The 26,567-nt window shown below is 36.9% G+C and overlaps 1 pseudogene; it reads right to left on the minus strand.

The window, feature by feature from the left end:
* Positions 1-5,693: 5,693 nt before the first annotated feature.
* Positions 5,694-12,113, minus strand: LOC137805847 (peroxidase 5-like; annotated as a pseudogene).
* Between the last annotated feature and the right edge of the window lie 14,454 nt (positions 12,114-26,567).

The following is a 26,567-nucleotide window of genomic DNA, read 5'->3' on the forward strand; positions in this document are numbered from 1 at the left end:
ATTCTTGTTTTCCTTTATGCTTGGAAGCTTTTAAGGCTATGCTCCTTGTGTGTTTGTCTTCACTCTCTTGAACATTGAGTCTATTCATCTCTAACTCATGTTCCCTAAGCTTTCCAAACAAAGAAGCAACACTTAATGATGTTAGATCTTTAGATTCGGAAATAACAGTTACCTTGGGTTGCCATGCTCTATCAAGATATTTCAAGATCTTGATGTTCAGATCTTCTTTATCAAAGTTTTGTCAAGACTCATAAGATGATTGATGATGTGCGTGAATCTTTTCTGCACCTCAGCAATTGTTTCTCCTTTAAGCATTCTGAACATCTCATACTTTGGATTAGAGCATGCTCCTAGCTCTCTTCACCTCATTTGTTCCTTCATGAGTGACTTCCAAGGTGTCCCACATTTCTTTTGATGATTTGCATTGAGAAACCCTTAAAAACTCATCAGAATTTAAAGCAGAGGTTATAATATTTTTGGCAATGCAATCGAATTTGGTCTTTTTGCTTTCTGCATCAGTCCATTGAGACCATGGCTTTCAATGAAAGATCCATCTTTTTCAAACTTTGGGACAAAAGGACCATTTTCAATTGCATCCCAAATTCCTTTGTCAAGTGATTCCATAAATATTTTCATTCTCACTTTCTAAAATTGGTAGTTCAAACCACAAAACAGAGGTGGTCTGTTAATTGAAGCACCTTCCCCAAAAGGTAGTCTATCAACCATTTTAAAACAGTTTTAGGATCAACTTGAATAACTTTCAAGAACCAAGCTCTTGATGCCAATTGTTAGAATGGATGGCTTTAAACTAAAGGGGGATGATTGTTTAAAGAGGTTTTGGCAAAGTTTTAAAACAAGAATGAAATTATCTCAAGAAACAATTGATAAGAAATTCAGTTTGCCAAAACAACAATCAAAAACAGCAGTACCAGAAAAACAATCGGTTGTTTCACATAAACAATCGGTTGTTTATACCAGTAAACAACAAACAAAACTGAATTTAAGAGTTAAGGATAGAGAGATTGCACACAGATGTTTATACTGGTTCACTCCAAATCCAGAGCTACATCCAGTCTTCTCAGAAACCCTGAGGAAATCCACTAAGCAATCACAACTTGATCACTTACACCACAACCAAGAAAGTGACCTTGAACACCTCAAGCCACACACTCTTCTTGGCCAACACACCAACACTAAGATTGCTGATCTTGAACCCCTCAAGAAAATACAGCCAATCTCAGCAAACACAGAAAGAAAACTTGTTTCACAGAGTACAAGGATTATACTTGTTACAAAAGATAATCTGAATAAATACAAGCAGAATCCTATTCCACAAACTTTGATCAATCACGAACTTTCAGCAATCTCAGCTCTTTGAAAAACTCAAAAACTTTAGCAAAAATTTGTAAAAGATTAATTCTCAAATCTGTTTTTTCTGAATATATTCAAAGATGTTAACAAACTCTTAAATTGCATTAAAAGATTGGTCAAAGCATTTAATGACTGAAGCGAAAGCAGTTAAATCATTTAAAGCTCAATCAAAGATAAAACAGTTTTTCTGTTACGGTCCCAAAACAAACAATCGGTTGTTTCCTCGAATCAATCGGTTGTTTTGGTTTTAACAGTTTCAACCATTTGAAAAACAGTTTTCAATCTTTTCTCAAAACATCTAAGTATAAACAATCGATTGTTTCGACAAAACAATCGGTTGTTTTTAACTTAGTTTGAAAATATTTTACTTTCACAAAGATTGAGAATGCCTATGCTTTAGATTCGATCAAAGGGTGGATTACAACACTCAAACTACCCAGAACTAGACTAAACCAGCAGAGCAACAGCAAGCATAGTCAAGGCTTCAACATCCTTCAAAGGGTTTGGATTCTTCAAAGCTTGAACACCATTTGGTTCAATACATTGATGATCCTGTGGCGGCATTGGTGGAAGTTGTTACAACTTTAGATACAACCGTCTTAGAGGTTCCATGGGATGCCAATGTTTTTAGAAGGAATAATGATGTACCATTGTACTTTTACATGTCTAATTTGTTGGACCTTGCATCCTAAGATCAATAGATTAACATAACAGTTATGCAATTATGGATGATGTAAGTTCAAATATTAAAATCTTTATACTTTTGATTTATTAAATATATTAGTACTAACTTATTGAAATTTGGGTATCTTTGTGGATTATGCTTTGATGAGGGGAAACACGATATATATGGGTTTTTAGACCCTCAAGTCATTCAATTAATTGGAAACAAGAAGTCAGAAACACAACATACATCACCACTTCCTTAAAGAATGGAGGAAACGAATTTATTTTGTTCCATACATCCATGAGTATGTCCTTATTTATTAAATAAGTTATACTAAATTATTGACATAAGAGAACCTAACTGATTTGTTATATAGGTGTCATTGGCAACTATTGATCATATATGTTCAAGATCATACCACTGCATGGTTTTTCTCCTTGCATAAAACCCCCTACCTATTTTAAACACATTATAGATAGGTATGACAATTTCATTTAACATTTATTATTACTTATACATTATATATTGTTATGTATTCTAACATGAAATCTTATTATTTTAGTGCTTACTCTGGATATAACATGTTGAGTGGGACGACAAAGACTCACTTGGATGTACCTTAAGGTATTTAAAGTATATTTGTCAACTCAATTTAATGTGTCTCACTCATTCATTTAATACATTTATTTTCACATGCAGTCCAACAGGCAATACGGAAGTTATGAGTGCGGTTATCATGTTATGCAGTGGATGTTGACTATTGTGCGAGCTGCAATTAATAAAGGTTGGGATCAGGTAATACCTCAATACAATAAACACTTTAAAATTCGGGGTTTATTATTCATGCACTAATTCAAAAAATTTCAAATGTCATAGTTTTTCAACGACCAACATCCGTTAGATTCAGAAGCATTGGAGTATGTGAGAACAACGTGGTCAAAGTATTTTGTAACCATGTATAACACCTTAGGATAGATAAATCATTAGAATGACATCAAACTTTTTCATATATTAGCAAAACTTTTTCTAGAATGTTATAATTTGTTATATGTATTTTTCATATTTAAATTATGATTTTAAATGTTTTGATTTTCTAGAATTGGATATTTTATGCAAGTTTAAGGTTTATTAAAAACAAAATAATTTTTTTTAAAACTCACATATAACGAAGGTTCTATGTGGAACCGTCTTTAAAAGTCATGGTCTCTTTTAAAAAAGACATGCATACAACGATGATTCCCATGGGAACCGTCTTTAAAAAAAATTTAATTTTTTATTATTATTTACATTCAGTTATAAAGTCGGTTAAATGAATCATCGATATAAACATGTTTATAACGACTATTGATCAACTGTTGTTAAAAATGACTACTTTATAATGACACCCGCAATAACGACGATTTGGGAACCGTCTTTACATGTCTTTTTTAACCGTCGTTGAACTAGTATTATACTGTGTCAAATATGGAAAGATTGTTTAAAAGTTTCAAGTTATTATTTTCATGCACTTAGTTTCGTATACTTTGAAATGACATATGAACTTTGATCTATCAATGAATGAATGAAGTCTTCTTTTGATTATAAATTTGTATATAAATTAATCAATTATTAGTATTTATGAAGTTTAATTATATTATGAAATTAATTTTTTGAAACAAGGTTAATTATATCATGAAAACATGTTTAATTTAATCATAAAAACAGTAAAATATCAAAAATTAAAATATTTAATACTCGAACTACGACAATTGTAACTAACGTATAATATTTTACAATTTAATATAATAATGACAATTACAAAGATTGTACTATAACATATAAAGTAGCGTTTAAAAACGTCATTTTTTGTACTGAAAATGTTTTGTCCAGTTTAAAATTTTTGACATTTATAACTAACATAAATTACACACTTAAAACTACAACTTTATACAAGGTATTTTATGACGCGTGCTACGATGGTTTGCAATAGACCGTCATATTATACTTTGTGTGATCAGATTTGTAACAATGCACGGAACTGCCACACACATAGTTAGTGATGTTTATAAATGACACAATATACAAATAATAATCGTCACCATGTACACATTTTTTTTGTAGTAATTATAATGAACTTTCATACCCATGTGGACTTAACTAAGCTTCTATAGGTGAACATTTGGTATAATTTTCTCTACAAGTCTGTCTCACACACCTATATGGATGCAACCACACTCAAATTATTTTGAAAGAAAACTGAGTTAGGTATAATTTGGTAAAAAATAGAATACACCACTCATGAATCCCCTTCTAACATATTAAGATATCTATGTTGGTATTTATATGTATGTGTTACATAGATGCTATACATGGTGAAATAAAAAAACATAGAACCATACTCATTATAAAAAATAAATAACTAATTTCACATTTAAAAGCTCAATCACAACTTTAATTTAAAAATAGCTAAACTAATTCATTTGGTATATTATACAATCTATTTTGCCTTGTGTTTCCATTTTCTTTATTACAAAAATGTGCAATAGCAATACACAACTTTGACATCGCTATGTTGTATCTAGCTTATTAACTTTTCTATATTTGGATATTCGACATTTTATTTTACAATTGAGCATATTTAACTTAACTTTGATGATTGTATATCTTACTTGAAGAATTAGTTTTCTTGACACTCATTAATTCAGTTTAAGAAAGAAAAAAAAATCTTATAATTTAAAAAGTAGGGATGAAAAAATGGATTAACACCCATTTTTGTCTTATCCATTATTGCTATTGTTCTGCCAAAAAGGGAAGGGGCATACTAAGCTATCGTTGCTAGACAGGTTAGAAATCTTGACTGGACTGCTAAAAGATGTATCTGTTAGCTGATTTTTATTTTAAATTGATTATATATATATATATATATATATTAAAAACATACTTAATCATATAATTCAATTTATATGAGATAAATTAAAATATCATTATAATTAATAATTATATCTGAATTTATAAATTTAATGATATAAGTTACAACAATATTATATATATTTACAATATTTACATTCTTGGATATAGTAATTTACAATTTGGCTCAACAAAGATAGAAAGCTTAAGGAAGAAAGAACTATGATCCCTCAATTATGCCCAACAATGACATGAACTTTCAATAAATATCGGGAAAGAAAAGATGTTACTCTAAGAAAACGACAGAGATATTTGATTGCCAAATACACAATCCCTCAACCCAAATCTATTATCTAAGAATGCTAAACACTTTTGAAGACCCAATTAGGAATGAGAAACACAAATTTGTCAAGTTCAAAACCCATTGTGAATGGGAAAAACAGAAGCAACAAGAAACTTAACCTTCATTCATTCACCTTACTAGAGCAAGTAAGAGCAATACGTGACATTTTCCAATATAGTAACATGATTAAATTAATTTTCATTTCATTACACTTGCATCTGCTTCAGAATTTGCATTTGCATCTGCATACCGAATCGATCAAGGTCCTGAAAACCACTTAGCCTCAATCCTTAGTTATTCATCATCTCAACATCAACATCATACTCTCTTTCTCCTTCTCCTTCCAGATCAATGATCTAAACAAATTCATCATCTCCAAACAAATAAACTAAATCAGTTTTCCAAACTAGGAAAACCCTAATCCAATATAATCAATATACAATTTAGAATCAAACAAGTTTTGAAAAATTCAATTAACAACAAACAACCTTTTTTTTCTCCAAAACAGTATAGAACAACATGTAAAAAAAGAATTCAATTGATTGAGTTTTGGTTTCCAGAAGCAGGAGTGTGTAGCTGGTGTGAATGCGTTGATTAATTAACAAAGCTGCAATGCTTCCTGATCTCACCAAAAGAGCCAGTGAGCACTTCTATGGAACCCATTTGCACCATTGCCTTGGCCAACTTCTCAGAGCAATTTGCACCGTTGTTTGCATTTCTCACGACCATTTCCCTTGTGGACTGGGTGGTGAACAACGTCTGATCCGATGTGAGCAGGCCACGGTGGTTGATCAATCCCTCGTAGTATTTGTTGTCCTAACGAACCAGAGTGGAAGGATCAAGAGACAACGTTGGGTCTGAGGTGGCAGGTGGTGCAGGACATTTGGTCATCAACGTTTCAGCGTAGAAAGAGTCCATGGAGGGGTCTTGCTTGAACGTGTCATTGAAAGAGTACAAGCGCTTTGGGAAGGTTGAACAGTGCGACACACCAATCGAATGGGCTCCTGAAAGTGTCACCATTTCATCTGCAGACAAACCCTTTTGTGCAAATGTACTCACCAGTTCATCCACATTCGAGGTTGGTGCACGTAGATTGTTAGTATGAAAAATTACACCAGCAGAAGGCCCAACAGTCCAATTGGATGCCATTATATTGGGTTAAGACCCATGCTTTTATTATTCTGCCATTTTATTTTAGTATGTGTTCCTTTTTCATCGGTTGTTTTATGAATGAAGGCAAAAGTTTTTTGTGATAATCCTAATTTTAGTATAGCAGTAGCAAAGGTCTATCATTGGTGCTTTCATTGTTATGGCTCCCAAACTCTCATCCAAGGACATGGAAGAGGTCATCAACGCCATCCAAGCTCAACTCACCCTCATTCAAAACCACTTAGAGGATACCTCTACCAAACAGTTTACCCTAGAGGCAAAGAACGACAACCTCCACTCCCATGTCACATCACTGTTGAATCAAGTCACCCTCCTCACGCACCTTGACAATCAAAACCCTCCACCTCCACCTCAAACAGTCCTCGATCATCTCATTCTCACCTTCACCAGCAGCAACCCCCTTCTCCGCGACCACCAGCTCTTACACTACCCTTTTTTGAAGGAACCCAACCCTTGGACGGGCTCTTTCAAGCAAAGCAATATTTTTCATTCTATCAAATTCCTATGGACCAGCGTTTGGCCATGATGGGATTCCACATGCAGGGAGATGCTCTCTCCTGGTTTAAATGGTTGCACAACAATAACCTCCTCACATATTGACATTCTTTCACAAGGGTCTTGGAGCTCTGTTTTGGTCCATCAACATATATCAATCACCAAGTTGAGTTATTCAAACTCCAGCAAACCTCCACAGTCACAGAATACCAAGGCAAGTTTGAACGTTTATGCAACTGTGTGGTGGGTCTCACTCCCGAGACTATACTTAATTGTTTCATTTCTGGTTTGAGTATTGATATTCGCAGGGAGCTCACTATATTAAATCCTTATTCTATAGCCCAAGCCATAGGACTAGCCAAGCTTATTGAAGACAAACTGAGAGATTCCAAACCTAAACAACACCGTTATACCGCAACACCTCACCCCACCACCACTAATTCTTCGTTCACAAACAGTAGACCTAATACCCTTACCCACCATCAGCTCCAATACACATTAAACGTCTCTCATCTTCCCAAATGCAGGAACGACGTGCCCTAGGTCTTTGCTACAATTGTGATGACAAGTTCTTTTCGGGCCATAAGTGTGCTACATCTCGTTTTTTGCTTCTTTTGGATGATCCTGATACCATAATTGAACCCACCGAGCACCCTATTCCATCCTCCGAATACACCACTCCCCTCCATTTTCACATTTCCCCACAAGCCATCTCTGGTACCATTTCCCCCAAAAACTCTCAAATTCACCGGTTTAATCCACAACCTACCGGTGACAGTTCTTATTGACTCAGGAAGTTCTCATAACATACTTCAACCACGTATTGCCCCCCATTTACATCTAGTCATATCTCCTAGCCCACCGCTATCGGTTATGGTGGGAAATGGGGCTTTCATCCAGTGTCAAGGACTGTGCCCATCAGTGGATATCTCACTACAGAACTCCACCTTTACTATCCCATTTTACCTTCTTCCCATTGAAGGAGCAGATGTTGTCTTAAGCGTAGATTGGTTAAGCACATTGGGATCCATCCAAGCAGATTTCTCAATCCCCAGCATTGCTTTCACACATAACAACCAACAAATTACCCTCCAAGCTTCCCCCTCACCCACCCCAGCAACTACCACTTACCACCAATTTTGTCACTATTTATCTAATAATTCAATTGCATCCCTCCACCTCCTCTCGGTGGAAAACCAGCCCAGCACACTCACAACCAGGACCATTGATCAACCTGTTTTCCCTTTAGACAATCTGCCCACGCCCATTCAATCACTCCTTCAAAAATATCACAGTATCTTTCACAAACCTCACGGGCTACCCCCCAAAGGCCAATGACCACCATTTACCATTGTTACCTCACACCTCACCCATCAAGGTCAAACCCTACCGCTACTCACACCACCACAAGGAAGTCATCACTACACTCATTTCTGAAATGCTGCAAGAGGGTATTATCCAACCCAGTACTAGCCCTTTCTCTTCTTCGGTGTTGTTAATAAAAAAAAGGATGGAACATGGCGATTTTGTGTTGACTATAGAGCCCTAAATGCAGCCACCATTCGTGACCACTTTCCTATTCCCACCATTGATGAATTGCTAGATGAGTTAGGCTCAGCTACTATTTTTACTAAAATAGATCTCCACTCTGGGTATCACCAAATACTTCTTGTTCCAGAGGACACTCACAAAACAGTTTTCCGCACTATTGATGGTCATTACGAATTCCTGGTTATGCCATTTGGATTAACTAACGCCCCTTCTACTTTTCAAGCAACAATGAATGATCTTCTCACACCATACCTCCGCCGATTTGTCTTAGTTTTTTTTATGACATTTTAATTTATAGTCCTAGCTTGCAGGACCACATGGTTCATCTGAAAATTATATTGGAAGTGTTACACACTCAAAAAAAATTTGCCAAGCTTTCCAAATGCAGTTTTGCAACCGCGGAAGTCAGTTATCTAGGCCACATAATTTCAGCTCAAGGGGTCCAACCAGACCCACAAAAGATCAGTGCCATACACAATTGGCCTTAGCCACGATCACTCACGGCATTAAGGGGTTTCCTCGGCCTCACCGGATTTTACAGAAAATTTATAAAGCATTACGCCACACTCGCCGCTCCTTTCACCGACTTATTACAAAACCACAAATTTACATGGACAGTGCCTGCGCAGCAAGCATTTGAAAAATTGGAATTACAGATGACACAAATGCCTATCCTACACCTTCCCAATTTCAAACTCCCATTTGTGGTAGAAAATGATCCATCCGCAGTGGCTATAGGAGCTGTCCTTAATCAAACTGACCACCCTCTCGCCTTCTTCAGCAAAAAGATGAACCCCAAGTTACAAGCTTCCTCTGTATACGTCCAGGAGATGTATGCCATAAACTGACCACCCTCTCGCCTTCTTCAGCAAAAAGATGAACCCCAAGTTACAAGCTTCCTCCGTATACGTCCGGGAGATGTATGCCATCACAGAGTCAGTGAAAAAATGGCGTCAGTATCTCATAAGACAACATTTCACAATCATCACAGATCATAAAAGCCTCAACACCCTCATGGCCCAAACCATACAAACCCCAGAACAACAAAAATGGACAGCTAAAGTACAGGGATATGATTTCCGAATAGTTTACCGACATGGAAAGGACAATGCGGTGGCATACGCTCTTTCAAGAATGGATCAGGAGACCACGCACATCTTGTTGGCCGTCTCGTCCCTGATACCTCAGCTGATCCAAGAACTTCAAATTTTTTATGACACTGCAGAAGGCAAAGAGGTGATCCAAGCTTGCACAGGAACTCAACAACACCCAAGTCTTTTCTCTACCGGCCACGGGTTGCTTTTCTTCAGCCACCATATTTTTGTCCCAGTAGTAAAAGAATTTCGCAAGCGCATCATGACTGAGTTTCATGCTTCTCCTTTTGGTAGCCATTCCAGTTTTAAACCGACCCTCAAGCGTATAGCCGCCTCCTTCTACTGGCCGAAATGGACCAGGGACGTCCATAGCTTCGTCCAACAATGCTCGGTGTGCCAGAAAAGCAAATACATGTCAACAAAAGTTCAAGGTCTCCTTCAACCATTGCCAATTCCAGAACAAGTTTGGGAAGATATATCAATGGATTTCATTACTCACCTTCCAATGTCCATTGGCAACTCCGTTATTTGGGTCATCTGCGACATATTGACAAAGTATGCCCACTTCCTAGCTTTGCTCACACACTTCACCGCCCAACAGCTAGCTTCACGTTTTTCGGTGGAAATTTGTCGACTCCATGGACTACCCAAAACTATTTTCTTCGACCGTGACCTTTGTTTGTCAGCACCTTCTGGCAACACTTGTTCAAGGCACAAGGAACCACGTTGAAATTTAGTTCGTCATACCACCCGCAAACTGACGGCCAAACGGAAGTATTAAACAGAGGGTTAGAAGCATACCTCAAGTGTTTTGTGGGAAATCAACAGAACAAATGGTATCATTTCCTTCACTTAGCAGAGTTGTGGCACAACACCACTTACCATTCGGCTATAGGGACATCACCTTTCCATGCCCTCTATGGTAGACAACCACCCACCGCAATAGATTTTGTGCGCACTCCACAAGAAGGCACCACCATCCCTGGTGCGTTGGCAGATCACGTCGCGGTACTACAGGTGATAAAAGAGCACTTACGTCGTACAAGGCAGCGAATGTGTAATCAAGCGAACCAACACCGCACAAATCGGAGCTTCGAACCAGGCAATTGGGTGTGTCCCACTCACGAAGTTTGTGGAGCCCCATGGCCTCGAGCCCCTCACGCACGTGTCCACTCCACTGTTTACGTCCACACCCACTCACGAGCTTTACACGCCTCTTGGCTCAACCAGCAGGGGCACTACACGTGTAAGTGACCGTTCAGCAGCTCTAGCTTTTTCAGACCTTGAGCCCAACGCCAATAAAGTCTTTCCATAACCAACCCACCCAAACCGTAATGCAGCCGCGGCACACTCCACAAACCCTAGCTTAACCGCGGCGCCTCCCCATCAACCCGCTATCCAAGCCCAATTACCTCACGCTCAGCCCAAAGGGACACACACACCCGCGTCGCCTACAACAAACCCTAGCGTGATCACAGCGCCTCCTAGCCAACCTTATACCCAAGCCCATCTTCGTCTGACCCGATCCAACACATCACCATACTCGTCCGAACCTACATCATAGCTCAAGGCCCAACATCAGTTAACACCTCCTGCTAAATTCCCTATCCCATCCCCCAACGCCCAAGACACGACCCAACGGACCCCAAGACTGCACTTTGAGGATAAAGTGCCTCCTGAGGCGGACAATAATGTTAGTATGAGAAATTACACCAGCAGAAGGCCCAAGAAACAGCCCAATTGGATGCAGGATTTTATATTGGGTTAAGACCCATGCTTTTATTATTCTGCCATTTTATTTTAGTATGTGTTCCTTTTTCATCTGTTGTTTTATTTGAAGAGTTTTGTAAGGCCCATGGCCCTTAAACCCTTATATAGGGACTTACCATTATGAATGAAGGCAAAAGTTTTTTGTGATAACCCTAATTTTAGTATAGTAGTAGCAAAGGTTTATCATAGATTATGTGCCACTTCATCAGCGATAGAGACACGGCCGTCTCTTCGTCCTGATGTAACGTTGTAGTTTATGCCACCAACTTTCAGAGCACTGTCTCGTGCGGCGAATGCCAATATGTCTGCACACGACACCGTTCTAGGACATGCAGCCTCCAACTGTATCTTGGCCTCCTCGAACCCACGTAAGCTTGGGTTGTTGGAAAAATGGTCTCTCTCCGCTATTGGATTGCCCGGGGTTGATGCTAGCAGTACAAAACCCTCACAACCCTGAACAAAAGTAGCAGTGAAGTTCAGAGTCTTTAATATGCAACCAGAAACTGAAAATATTGAATACAATTCTGTGAAGTGAAGTTACCCTAATAAAGCAGTCATGGAAATGCAATCTAATAAGACCAACAGCTATGCCATGGTTTTCATAAATGCCTTTGTTCACAACACTTCTCACTATTTCCTCCGCAGATGGACATGTGGAGGTGTAGAAACCCACTTTGAGAGACGTTGAGGCCAGTGATGAAACAGAAACTAGAATGAGAACCAAAGTTGAAATTGTTTGAAGGAAGCGGGGAGAGTCAATATCCATCGATGAGAAGCTTATTAGCAGTGTAAGAACTAATTGAAGGTAAAAGGTTGTAAAAACCGATTAAACGTAATTGCACGAAATTGTAAAAGTCCTAAACTGATTCATTCATTTTGATTTACTTCAATAATATATAATAAAATTATTTTGATCGAAGCTATAAAATAGGAATATTAATAACCCTGTAAACTGATCATTAATGCAATATTAATGGTAAATAATTTAAGGGTAATAAAATTTGAACTAATAACCAACATTTAAGGCTAATAAAATCTGAATTAATAACCAACATCCTCCCTTAATTCTGATTTGGAACAACCTTCATGCCCAACAGATCTCTTAACTTGATGAAAGCATCGATCTTCAATGATTTAGTGAAAATATTTGCAATCTGATCTTCTGATCTGCAGTATTCCAATTTGATCATGTTCTTCCCAACTTGGTCTCACAGGAAGTGATATCGAATATCAATGTGTTTACCTTTTTTATGAAAAACCGGATTCCTTGCAAACAGTCTTTCTGAACATCAAACAATGACCACTTGTGTTATTCCTCTCGTCTGAATCTCAACCCCAATCACTATCTGAGTATCTGACGATCTCAATCTTCTCAGATGAAGAGTAAAATAGACCAAAAGTTGTAGTACCTTTGATATAGCACACAATTCTCTTTACAACTTGTAAATGAACTTGTCGAGGTGACTCCATGTATCGACTGACCAATTCCACAACATAACATAGCGTCTAGTACATGTGAGATATCTAAAGCTCCCAAGAATCTGCTTAAAGTATCTTGCATCTACAGTTCGTTCATCACCTTCCTTCGTGAGCTTAATTCCAGTTTCAACTGGAGTCTTAACTGAGTTTGAATCCTCCATCTTAAACTTCTTTTAAAACTCAGCAGCAAATTTCCTCTAAAGGATGAAGATTCCATCGTCTCCTTGGATGACTTCAATGCCCAAAAAGTAGGACATAAGATCGAGATCAGACATCTCAAATTCCTTCATCATGATATGCTTGAAGTCACCAAGCATTTTGAGATTACTTCCTGTAAAAATCACATTATCAACATATAAAGACATAAAATTAGAAAATCTCCATAATCATTAGTCTTTACTTAAAGACCGTGATTTGATGCACATTTTTTGAATCTAGTGACATGAAGAAATGAATCAATCTTTTTGTTCCAAGCTTTTGGTGCATGTTTAAGACCATATAAAGCCTTAGTTAGTCTATACACCTTTTCCTCTTTGCCAAATTGTATGAAACTCGGCGGCTGCTTTACATAAACCTCTTCATCAAGTGGGTCGTTTAGAAACGTAGTTTTGACGTCCATTTGGTGAATTTTACATTGCCTTTGTGCAGTTAAAGCAATGATTAATCTCACTTTTCCACTCGAGCTACAGGAGAAAATATTTATTCGTAATCATAGCCTTCTCTTTGCTCGAATCCCTTTGCCACCAACCTTGCCTTGTATCTATCAATCTCACCATTTGCTTTCACTTTAATCTTGTACACCCACTTCACATCAATTGCTTTGTGTCCTTTTGGAAGATCAGTGAGCTGCCATGTATTGTTTTTCTCAATCGCCATCAATTCTTCATTCATAGCCTTTTTCCATTTGGGGTGTTGAATGACATCTGCAAGTCTCCCAAGTTCTGAATCTGCAAGAAAAGCAAAGTGAACCAAATCTCCATTGTCATCAACTTCATCATCAAGATTTACTTCGCAATCTTGAAGGTGTACAGGTTGTCGCTGCTGCCTTCTTGGTCGCTCCATCATAGTTACAATTGGAGCTACAACTTCAGGTTGAATTACAGCTTCAGGTTGAACTGCAGGTGCTCCAAGAGTGACTCCATCTTCCACACATCATCGTTCAAAACGTAAATATATCGTTTTCTCGAATCCATTTCAGCTGTTGCATTCCATTGCCATTCCTCATCTTCGGCAAATGTAAAATCACGACTAACAATCACTTTCTTTGTCTTTGGATTGTACAGTTTATATCTCCCATGCTTATATCCAATGAAAATGGTCTTCTCTGCCTTATCATCCAACTTCGATCTTGCTGCCTTGGGGACATGAGCATAAGTAATTGACCCAAATACCTTCAAGTATTGCACATTGGGTTTGAATCCGCTCCATGCCTCAATCGGAGTTGTGTTAGGAACACTCTGAGTGGGTGATATGTTTATCTAAGCCAATCATGGTTTTGGTGGCTGCATCTCGTATGCATGTGGAATTTAATTACTACAATTTGACATTTTTCTTATTTTGATAGCCACTCTATGGTGCTTTTCATAACAATGCAACATAAAGACTGGTTCAAGAGGAGTCAGGTGGATAAATATAACTAAATAAATTTAAACTTAAAAACACGTCTTTCTCACTTTTTATGGTTCCAATCAGCAAAATAATAATAAAAGGTAAACCTTATTATACATGGTTATACATAATACAATATATATTGCATAAAAATTAATAGAGATGTAATTTTATTAAAAGTTATAAGTTTTATTGCGTTAAAAAAAATAAAATAGCTTAAGCAAATCCATAAGTTTTTTTTATATTATATTTACAATTTTTTTATCTTTAGTATTTAATGTTATGTCCCTAACAAAGTTATGTATATATTGAGATCATCTATTAAAAAGAAATTAGACACGTAAAATGAATATAATGCATCACATAGTAACCGTATTCATAACTTCTAGATTGTTTAATGAACTACAAGTAAAAATAAATGTTATTAGATCAATCAATGACACACATATTGAAGTAAGTGAACATATTTACTTGAAATACCTTGAAGTTCATCCAAGTGCACTTTTGTTTGCATTTGGTCTACCCCTCAATATGTTATATCCAAAATAAGCATTGTAATAAAAAAAATTAATGATAGAAAACATAACATTATACAATGTTGAAGTAATGATCGATGTTAAATGAAATTGTCTAACCAATATACTATTTGTTTAAAATAGTTAGGAGTCTTCTTATGTAAGCAACAAAACCATGTAGTGATATGATCTTGAACAAATATGATCAATAGTTGCCAATTGCACCTACATCCAAAATTAGTTAGGCTCTCTTATTTCAAATTTAGTATAACTTATTTAATGAAAATGAACTTACTCGTGGATTTACAGAGCAATATAAATTTGTTTTCCTCTTTTCATTAAGGTATTGGTGATGTATCTTTTTGTTTTTTATCTTTTGTTACCAGTGATTGAATGAGTTAAATGTTTAAAAACTCATATGTATCTTGTTCCCCACATCCAAGCATAATTCATAAATATACCTAAATTTTAATAAACTATTAATAACATATAATAAAAAGTATAAAGGTTTTAATAATTGAACTTACATCATCAATAATTGCACAACTGTTATGTTCAACTCATGATTGTCCAATGCAATCTCCAACAAATCAGACATATGTACGTAAAATGGTACGTACATCAATGTCTCTGCCAAAAGCATTGTCATCACATGGAATCTGTATGGAGTTTGTACCTATAGTTGTAGCAACTTCCACCAATGCTACTTGATAAGTGTCTAATTTCAGTAATATTTCATATTAAAATATAGGCACTTATGAGGATTTATTGCTAATTTACATATAAAATAATCCCTAATTTATGAATTTATACCTTTTTACATTTTTTATGATCTTTATTTGAATAAGAGTATTTTATTCCCAAATTTGGTGTTAATTGCAGATTTCTAAGGAAGATTGGATATTTGGATTAAAGATGAATGATTTGAGCTAAAAAGATAAAGATAGAAGGTCCCAGAATGGAAAAGATGCAAAGAAAGATTGGGCCTTTTTTTATGTTTTATCATTTAGCCCATTAGCGCGACACAATAAACAACCTAACCCTAGAAAACTAGGATAAATAGAGGGCTAGAGGCTCAAACTTAGTGTGCCAGATTGAGAGGAAAACACCATAGAGTGAATTGTAACCCAATTGGGAGAATGGAAGGTGATAGAAGTATGCGAGGCTAATTCTACCCTTTGGGATTGGGAGTAATCTGCTCAAACTCTTATGTATTGAGGTGATATTTTATATATTAATATTCAGTTCTTGATTGATTATTGGTATTGTTGTTTTACTTTTAATTCTCCGTGACAAATTGAGAATCTTAAATCTGACCGGGAGGTATTTTTAGGGTTCGGACCTAAACAACAATACTTAACATATTTGAGTGCTAGGAATAGACTTGAAATGTTAATTGCTATTAAACGTCTGAGCTTCGTTCTAAGTTGTTCTTATAAGTATGCGAGGGATCGATAGTTAGGGAACATTCTTAAGGATTTTATATGCGAGGAATCAATATAAATGATTTTTATACGGGCATCAATTTCAATTAAAGAACTTAATATTAACATGCTAATCAAAATACATGAGAGTGAGAGAGATGAAACTTAATCCCAATTTTTCCAATTGAAGCAACTAATTCTTTGTTTGTTTTCTTATTGATCAGTGCCAACATAATCACTTCACACTCTTTTTTATTGTTCTGTTGTTATATTTAGCGAATATTGTACTCGATGATTCACTGTTCTTTGTGGGATCGATATCCGTCCTTAGGGACAATTATTACTTCTGACAAACGCAGTGCACTTGCCGCAAAAAGTCATCACTACTACAGGGTCATTAGTGGACATTTTTTTCTCTATTCCACAGGCAATTTTGTCTTAGGTTTCTGGTACACATAAACAAACAAATAACTAAATTAGTTAATATATAACATATTTAATATGTAAGCATATTAGTGCAAAGATATTTTGTAGATTCTAATATAGATCTAATGAGATGTCTAGGCCAGGCAATGAAGGTATGTAGTGACTCTGCTACAATTTTCACCTCTGATGTCGGCACAGGAATTGCAACATTACCATAAAGGACCTTGTCCACTGTGACCTTTATCAAATGAGAAGGAAGAGGCACATTGTGGCCCCTTTATAAATCTTACCAAGGGCCACCAATTGGGAGGAAGAATCATAATTAACATATAACTCACATTGGCTAGTTGAGTTAAAGTCACCCCTAATGAATCAACAGCTGAATAACTCCCTTTAGTGTTAACTTTGTTAATAGGAGGCAGGTTATGTTGTACCATAGAAGGTGGTTACTACAAGAGTCCTAAAACTCCTTATCCACCCGCTTGTCAAACTCCTCCATTAAGCTTTCTTTGATCTCTTGAGTGACCTTATCCTTTATTTGTTTCCTTAATTCTAGCATATACTCTTGGCTAGGTTTATCGGAGGAATGGTCCTTGCATTGTGATGAGGGTCTAAAGTATGAGCGAATCCTCACACCATATCCAGCAACACGAACTTGGTAAGGGTGCTTAGGTCGCCTGATAGCAACAATAAGAATATCCTCTTTACCATGAGGATTAAAGTCTCTTGTGTTGTCTTTTCAACAAATGAAAACAAATTGTTATACTTCAACACATATATTGAATTAAAAATAACACAAACAAAACATTATTCTTACAATTCATTCTTCTATTTGTCGTGATTCCTCAAAAGACCATGTCTTGACACCTTTTAGATGGACATTCTTCCTTTTCTTATTGAGGGAAGGTGGGGATGGAGGGTTCAAAGAATCTACATTATTCCCTTCCTTAGTAGAAGCAGAATGTGCTTTAATCTTTTCTTGAACCAACTTTCAACTCTAACTTTTTATAACCACCATGGAAGAATAAGTGTGTGGTCTCATTATGTGTCTGGTTGGATTGTGCTTTCTTCCAAACACCTTATGAACATTCAAAATATAATAATACATGAATATGAAAATTATATCCAAATATTAGTTTGTCGAATCTGTACAAACTGCTACCAAGTCTCTTCATCAATGCTTACATATTTTGTACAAGGATATTCTCCTTTCCTTGCACCAAATATACAAGTTGTTCTCTTATTTGATTTAAACTAACAAAACTTCATAGTCATTAGATATATAGAACCTTCAATCTCAATGTTTCGACATTCAGAATATCATATTATTAAACCCTTCGCAAAAACAATTTTGATGGAACCTAATATGATTTCAAAACATTTAAATGATGAATTTTGTGAAAAATAAACAATAAAAATTCAATAACATAACAATAGGTATTATTAGTATTATTAATATTAGTAGTATTACTAGTATTATTAGTATTATTAATATTATAAGTATTATAAGTATTATTAGTATTATTACTATTACTAGTATTATTAGTATTCTTAGTATTATTAATATTATTAGTATTCTTAGTATTACTATTATTATTAATATTATTGTATCGACCAATCCTCGGTCATCGATTCCAGTGACTGACCTCAGGCATCGCACATCGGTGCCTAATAGTAAAGATGGGCCACGTAAGGTGGACCCCAGATACACATATCAGGGTGTTGGTCAATCTTCGGACATCAGACCTCAACGTTAGAGATCGACATCGGACCTCGCCAGAAGAGGGAAAGATTGGACATCGACGATCTAAATACTTATATTGGGCCACGTAAGGTGAGCACTAGAATTACACTAGTTACCAATTAAATCATCAGTGATGGGAAGAAGCCCTAAGGGACAAAGGATCCATGCATGTGGTGTGTATAGCGCATTCAGGCGTGACACGAGTAAATAGTATTTGGAAGCGCTAAGGCCCATTAGTGTTAGGGTTTCCAAGGGAAGCTGCATGCATGGCACATGAATACTTAGGGCACCTGCAGAACAGATGGTCCCAAAGATTAGGTGCACTAGTTGGTACCCAGGCGGCCATTCTGTTAGTCGTTGCACTCTAGTTAAGGAAAGTTCTATGTGCCAAATTACGCTAAGATTTTGTAATATCGGCGCAGGGACATTCTCCAAGGAACCCTAGATACAGGTAACAAAACAAAGCTAAATCCTAGTTTCAACCTATATAAAGGGTGCTAACCGCCCTAGCAAGGTGCACAGTTTCTAAGACTCAAACTATTTTACACACTTGGTGTTTCTTTTCCCTAGTACTGACTTGAGCATCGGAGTGCAAATGGCAGTCAAATGCGCCCTTTGTCTTTGCAGGTGAGAGATTCTTTGATCAAGGAAGTTCGATTCTCAGACGGGGATAGGAGGACCAAAGGTTGTCGTTCGAGTCAACCGGCAGGAACAATTATTATAGTATTGTTACTATTACTAGTATCAATATCATTAATATTATTAGTATTGCTACTATCATTTATATCATTAATATTATTAGTATTGTTACTATGATTTATATCATTAATATAATTAGTATTTTTTTTTTATCAGCAATGAATAAATAAAATTAAAGGGGATACTTCAGGGGTATCCCAACCCATATACAGTAACCAGAAGTGGACTTCACAAGCGCAACTCTCCTTTATGGTTGGAGCAGAACAACCTTAAAGTGAGATAACCCTACCCAAAAAATAACCAACATCGGCGACCACTGATTACACATATGGCGAACGGCGCTTCATCGATCGGCGATCCTGTTGACCTATGGAGAACGTCGCGTCACCAACCGGCGATCATGTTGATCTTTGCATACCTACGGCGACCACCGACTACTCAAGGGGAACGCCGCTTCAAGTAGCTACGGCGACTACCGACTACTCACATAAGGGGAACGCCGCTTCCTCGATCGGTGATCATATTGACCATCGCCGTTTTATATAACCGGTGATCATGTTGAGCGTTGCCATCTACGATCGCCGTCTGCAAGAAATAGAGAGCGCCCCTTCATCAACCGGCAATCATGTTGAAATCGCCGTTTCAATTAGTATTATTACTATCATTACTATCATTAATATTGTTAATATTGTTACTATCATTTATATCATTAATATTCTTAAAATCATTTATATCATTAGTATTATTAAATATTGTTAAAAGAATTTATATCATTAATATTATTAAATATTGTTAAAATCATTAATATGATTAAAGTTATTAAATATTGTTAATATTATTTGTATTATTAATATTATTAGTATTATTAGTATTATTAGTATTATTAGTATTATTAATATTATTAATATTATTAGTATTATTAATTATTGTTAATATTATTAATATTATTAAATACTGTAAATAATATTTCAATTTCCTATGACCTTCTTTTATATTTTTATTTTTATTTTTTTTTATTTTAATTTGTTCATTGTTTTTAATTCCCATCAAGAACTATACGAATCCAAATCCATTTGAAAAAATTCGTTTGTAATGCTCACTTTACATATGCATCTGGATCTGTATGTAAAAATCGGTATGTAACACTTACTTTAATACGGATCTGGATCCGTATGTTAAAATCTGTATGTAATGCTCACTTTACATACGGATCTAGATCTGTATGTAAAAATCGGTTTGTAACACTTACTTTACATATGGATCTGGATCCGTATGTAAAAATTTGTGTTTAATGCTCACTTTACATACAGATCTGGATCCGTATGTAAAAATTTGTATGTCACTTTACATACGAATATGAATCTGTATGTAAAAATCGGTATGTGTTCCTGCCAGTTGACTCACTTCACCGGTTGACTCTAACGGCAGTCTTCAACCCTTCTATCTCTGCCTGAGAATCGTACTTTCTTGATCAAAGAATCTCTCACTTGCAAAGACAAAGGGGCGCCTTGACGGTCGTTTGCACTCCGACGTTCAAGTCAGCATAAGGGCAAAGAAACACTAAGTGTATAAAGTAGTTTCAGTCTTAGAAACTGTGTACCTTGCTAGGGTTCTTATTACCCTTTATATAGGTTGAAACTAGGGTTTACCTTTGTTTTGTTACCCGTGTCTAGGGTTCCTTGGAGAATGTCCCTACGTCGCTATTATGTAATCTTAGCGTAATCTGACACATAAGATTTCCCTTAACTGGAGTGCAACGACTAACAGAATGGTCGTCTAGGTACCAACTTGTGCACCAAATCTCTAGGGCCATTTTGTTATGTGGGTGCCCTAAGTATTCACGTGTCATACATGCAGCTTCCCTTGGAAACCCTAACCCTAATTGGGCCTTAGAGCATCCATGGGCTATTTACTCGTGTCGCGCCTAAATATGCTATACACACCACTTGCATGGATCCCTCGTGTCTTAGGGCTTCCTCTCATATCTGATGTTTTAACTGGTAACAAGTATAATTCTGGGGCACACCTTATGTGGTCCAATATAGGTGTCCAGACCACCGACGTCCGATCTCTCCCTCTGTCAATGTCTGAGGACTGGTCGGTACACAAGGCCCCCTCCCAGTCTCGAGTTGTAACTCGTTTCAGCGAAGAGACTATTGAGTGCTTAGGTGGCTAACAACAGTTTTTCAGGTGTAGGTGATAACCCAGTAAACCTCAACTACCTTGGGCCAATGTACGCCTTAATTAACTGATGGCAATATAATTGACAACCTTATCAACGTAATGCATTTGGAAAGTTTTATCGCTTTCCTTACACATCCTCCCCCGATATCAGGGGTGACCTGAGCACCTGACTCGAGGTCGATCTCTACACCAAGTCTGCCCTTAAATGGCATTTGGCAACTTAGAGTATCTGACTTTAGTGTTGGCTTACACACTAAGTCTACTCTTAACACCTTTGTGGTGCAACTCTACCCCCACAGGGTTATCTTTGCTGGATTAAGCAAAACAATCTTAATCATGGCTGGCTACGATTCTGGGCACCCGAGTTCAAAGTCTTATTGAGCTTGGGTCATTCCATCCGAATCACCCTACTGCTACCCAAAGGGAGATTTCATTGTGGTTCACTATGAACCTAACTGCTTCCTAAAGGGAGATTTTACTATGGTTCGCTATGAACCTTACTGTTTCTCGACCTTGGTGTATAACCTAAGGGAGAGGTTCACTTACTGTTCTCGACCTTGACATATGAAGGCAAGGGAGATGTCTTACTTGGAATTATACTATTATTGACCTTGACGTTCCCACGCAAGAGGGAGTGATGCAAATCAAGATGAAAAGGAGGCCAACATTCAAGAGCAAGAAGACCAAACTCATGGAGAAGCCCAAGCCTAAGCCCACTTCAATCAAAGAATCACTAGGAGCATGGCTAGATCATTGGGAAGAGATTGCCAAATGAAATCTCTCTTTGTAATATCTCTTGTATTGAATTGTAAATAGGATAGGATAGCTTTAGGGAAGTGCCTAAAAAGGAAAACAAAAGAAACTATGCATGTAAAAGCACTTTTAGTTACTAGTTACTTAGAAATGGCTAGGAAGGTCACCTTTTGGCCTAGTTAGACACCTTTTGTACATAGAAGGAACTAGAAGGAGTCTTTCCTTCCTTCCTTACCTAGAGGGTCGGTCATCTCCCACCTTATAAAAGGAGAGTCTTGCCTCATTGTAAAACAAGTTGAAAATTGAGTGTAATGAAATGCTAGTGAATTTTAGAGAAAGTTGTGAGCCTTGACTCTTCTTCTCTCTTTAGTCTCATCTTGTGAGCTCTTGGGACTCTCAAGTGGCGTGAAGATCCTCCCTTGGTCTACAACCACATAAGTCACTCTTTCCATCCTCCATTTTCTTCCTTTTTTGTGTTTCTTGCTTGTGTTTCCTATTTCATTCGGTGCAATCTGTTACTTGTTGGTTTCCCTTTCATTTTCTGCACTTTATTTCTCCTTTAATCAGTGCAGTTTGGTTGTTTCCTTGCTGTTCTTGGTTCGTCCCTTTTCGGTATCCAATTACATGTGATAATCTTGTTGTTTTCAAATTCATTTCCATGGGTTTTGTTGTTTAGCTCATTTCATTCGGTAGATCCTTTGTATGATGCGTTAACTTGTTGTTCTTGGCACTGTTCTTGTGATTCTTGAACTGTTCTTGAGTAGTTCTTGGGGTTTACTTGCTGTTTTAGAGTTACCCATTCATTCTATATCCATATCATGTTATTGGAATCATATCAGGGAGGCTCACTAAGAACCATACTATTCCAAGTCTTGGTGTTTCTAACCCAGGGGAGAGGTTCGCTTACTGACCTCATCCTTGGCGTATAGAGGCAGTGGAGGATTTAACTGGCGAACCATACTATTCAACATTGGCGTTCTCACTCAAGGGGGAGGTGTTCTCTATGAATCATTCTCTCCCAATCTCGAGGCTTCTAACCCAAGTGAACGGTTCGTAACTAACATCATCCTTGTTGTACAAAGTCAAGGGAGGATTTTAATAACTGGCCTCATCCTTGCTGTATGAAGTCAAGGGAGGATCTTAACAACTAACATCATCGTTGTTGTATGAAGTCAAGGGAGGATCTTAATAACTGACGTCATCCTTACTATATGAAGTCAAGGGAGGATCTTAATAGATGATCTCATCCTTGATGTATGAAGTCAAGGGACAGGTCTGAATAAATGACCGCGACCTTGCTATAAAAAGTCAAGGGACAGGTCTTTAACATTTGAACAATATTGTTCTCAACCTTGGTAAACTTGCGCAAGAGGGAGGTTCACCGAGGAACCATACTATTCCCAACCTCGGCGCATTACTTCAAGGGAGAGGTTCATTAACTGGCGAACCATATTATTCTTCGCCTTGGTGAACTCACACAAGAGGGGGTTCATTGGGGAACCAAACTACCTTCGCTCTTGGTGTATCACTTCAAGGGAGAGGTTCATTAACTGCACTGCACTCATATTTTTCAACTGAACAACTTGAAATTTTATTTGGGTGACCTCGTTAAAAAAAACCTGAAATAGAACTTGAGGCTTGGCGCGTTCCTCGTCTGAGGAGTGGCTCCATCGTCTTGAATTTCCAGCCGAAAGGTTTCGTTGCCCAACACTTCTATGAACCTGTATGGTATAAAAGTTTCCCTTTACCGTCGAGTTATGGTAGGACATAATCATTTGTGATTCTCGACACATGAGTTCTAGAAAATTTTTCTGAGTTGATCTTTATTGTATATTGTAGATAGTGAGTTCCCAAGAAAGAGAGGTGGGTCACCAATGGACGCGCTTAAATACCAAGTCTTTCCTCGCCAGAACTTTCCTATACATGTACTCTTACACTACTACGCTTTATATCCAGTAACAAGAATAACTTCTCTTCTGCGAGAGATCGTGATCATGATAACAATATCACAACAGATTTAAATGATAATTAATCGTTCACGTCATCTTCAAAATAACATGATAACAAATTTACACACATCCGTTTATTTCCATAATAATATGACAACATATTTAAACAATAATAATTATATCTTTCATCTTCAGACTAATATCACCACAGACTCAAAAGATAATAATCATTTATCTTTGAAATAACATCACAACAGATAAAATATCTCCTTATCTTTTCTCCTCAGAATAATATGACAACAGACTTAACAAATAATAATCATTTATCTTTGGGAATAACATCACAGCAGATAAAAATATCTCTTTATCTTTTATCTCCAGAATAATATCACAACAGACAAAATATCTCTTTATCTTTTATCTCTAGAATAATATCACAACAGATAAAATATTTCTTTATCTTTTATCTCTAGAATAATATCACAACAGATAAAATAGCTCTTTATCTTTTATCTCTAGAATAATATCACAACAGATAAAATATCTCTTTATCTTTTATCTCTAGAATAATATCACAACAGATAAAATATTTCTTTATCTTTTATCTCTAAAATAATATCACAACAGATAAAATATCTCTTTATCTTTTATCTCTAGAGTAATATCACAACAGATAAAATATCTCTTTATCTTTTATCTCTAGAATAATATCACAACAGATAAAATATCTCTTTATCTTTTATCTCTAGAATAATATCACAACAAATAAAATATCTCTCTGTCTTTTATCTCTAAAATAATATCACAATAGATGCAACAAATAAAATATAATATCACAACAGATAAAATATCTATTTATCTTTCATCTTTGGAATAATATCGCAACAGATAAAATATTCATTTATCTTTTATCTTCATAATAATATCACAACAAATATAATATCACAACAGATAAAATATTCCTTTACCTTTTATCTTCATAATAATATCACAATATATAAAATATTTCTTTATATTTGTTACCTTTTATGGGTTGACCAACATCTGAGCCGAGCTCACAACTCACCTCTTGTGCCCAAACATCGAGATGACCTCCCCCAAACACTTGGGTCGAGCTGACGAGCTCTCCTGCATGCCCTCCGTCTTACCTGCCACTAGGTAATCATTTACTCATGGGGCGCCTATAATCGAGTGGCAATACAGACATCGAGCTAGGTTGACTTACCTATTGCTTAAACAAATCAATCTCACATAGCACCTATGCTTGTACTTATGCCGATCTAGGTCGACTTACCATATGCCAATTCAAATAAATCAATAAAGCTAAATTCCTCATCTTTCAAGAACAAACTTATCACACATCGTTCACAAAGAAAGCATTAGGCTAGAATATCTTAGCTGAAAATACAACCCGAGGCTTCCCACATTCCACGCTCGAGGAATGGCCTCAACTAGTCAGCCTTGGCTTCTTCGTTTACTCATTGGTGGACTCTCGTGGTCTCCATGATTTGCTGCAAGGTGGGGTTCTTGCTCCCTTCAGATCCCAGTGGACCATCCTCGTGTTCCTCATCATGTCAAAAAACTCAAACACAATTGTGGATAGGATCAGGTTTTACCGGGCCCCACGGTGGGTGCCAAATGTTCCTGCCGGTTGACTCGCTCACCGGTTGACTCTAACGGCAGCCTTCGACACTTCTATCTCTGCTTGAGAATCGTACTTTCTTGATCAAAGAATCTATCACCTGCAAAGGCAAAGGGGCGCCTTGACGACCGTTTGCACTCCGACGCTCAAGTCAGTATAAGGGCAAAGAAACACTAAGTGTATAAAGTAGTTTCAGTCTTAGAAATTGTGTACCTTGTTAGGGTTCTTAGCACCCTTTATATAGGTTGAAACTAGGGTTTACCTCTGTTCTATTACCCATGTATAGGGTTCCTTGGAGAATGTCCCTGCGCCGCTATTACGTAATCAGGCACATAAGATTTCCCTTAACTGGAGTGCAACGACTAACAGAATGGTCGCCTGGGTACCAACTTGTGCATCAAATCTCTAGGGTCATCTGTTATGTGGGTGCCCTAAGTATTCACGTGTCATACATGCAGCTTCCCTTGGAAACCCTAACCTTAATCAGGCCTTAGCGCCTCTAAGGGTTATTTACTCGTGTCGCACCTGAATGTGCTATACACACCACCTGCATGGATCCCTCGTGTCTTAGGGCTTCCTCTCATATCTGATGTTTTAACTGGTAACTAGTATAATTATGAGGTCCACCTTACGTGGCCCAATATAGGTATTCAGACCACCGATGTCTGATCTCTCCCTCTGTCGATGTCCGAGGACTGGTCGGTACAATATGTAACACTTACTTTACATACAGATCTAGATCCGTATGTAAAAATTTGTATATAATGCTCACTTTACATACGAATTTGGATCTGTAT

Source organism: Phaseolus vulgaris, chromosome 3, assembly GCF_000499845.2.
Source record: "Phaseolus vulgaris cultivar G19833 chromosome 3, P. vulgaris v2.0, whole genome shotgun sequence".
Classification (NCBI taxonomy): domain Eukaryota; kingdom Viridiplantae; phylum Streptophyta; class Magnoliopsida; order Fabales; family Fabaceae; genus Phaseolus; species Phaseolus vulgaris.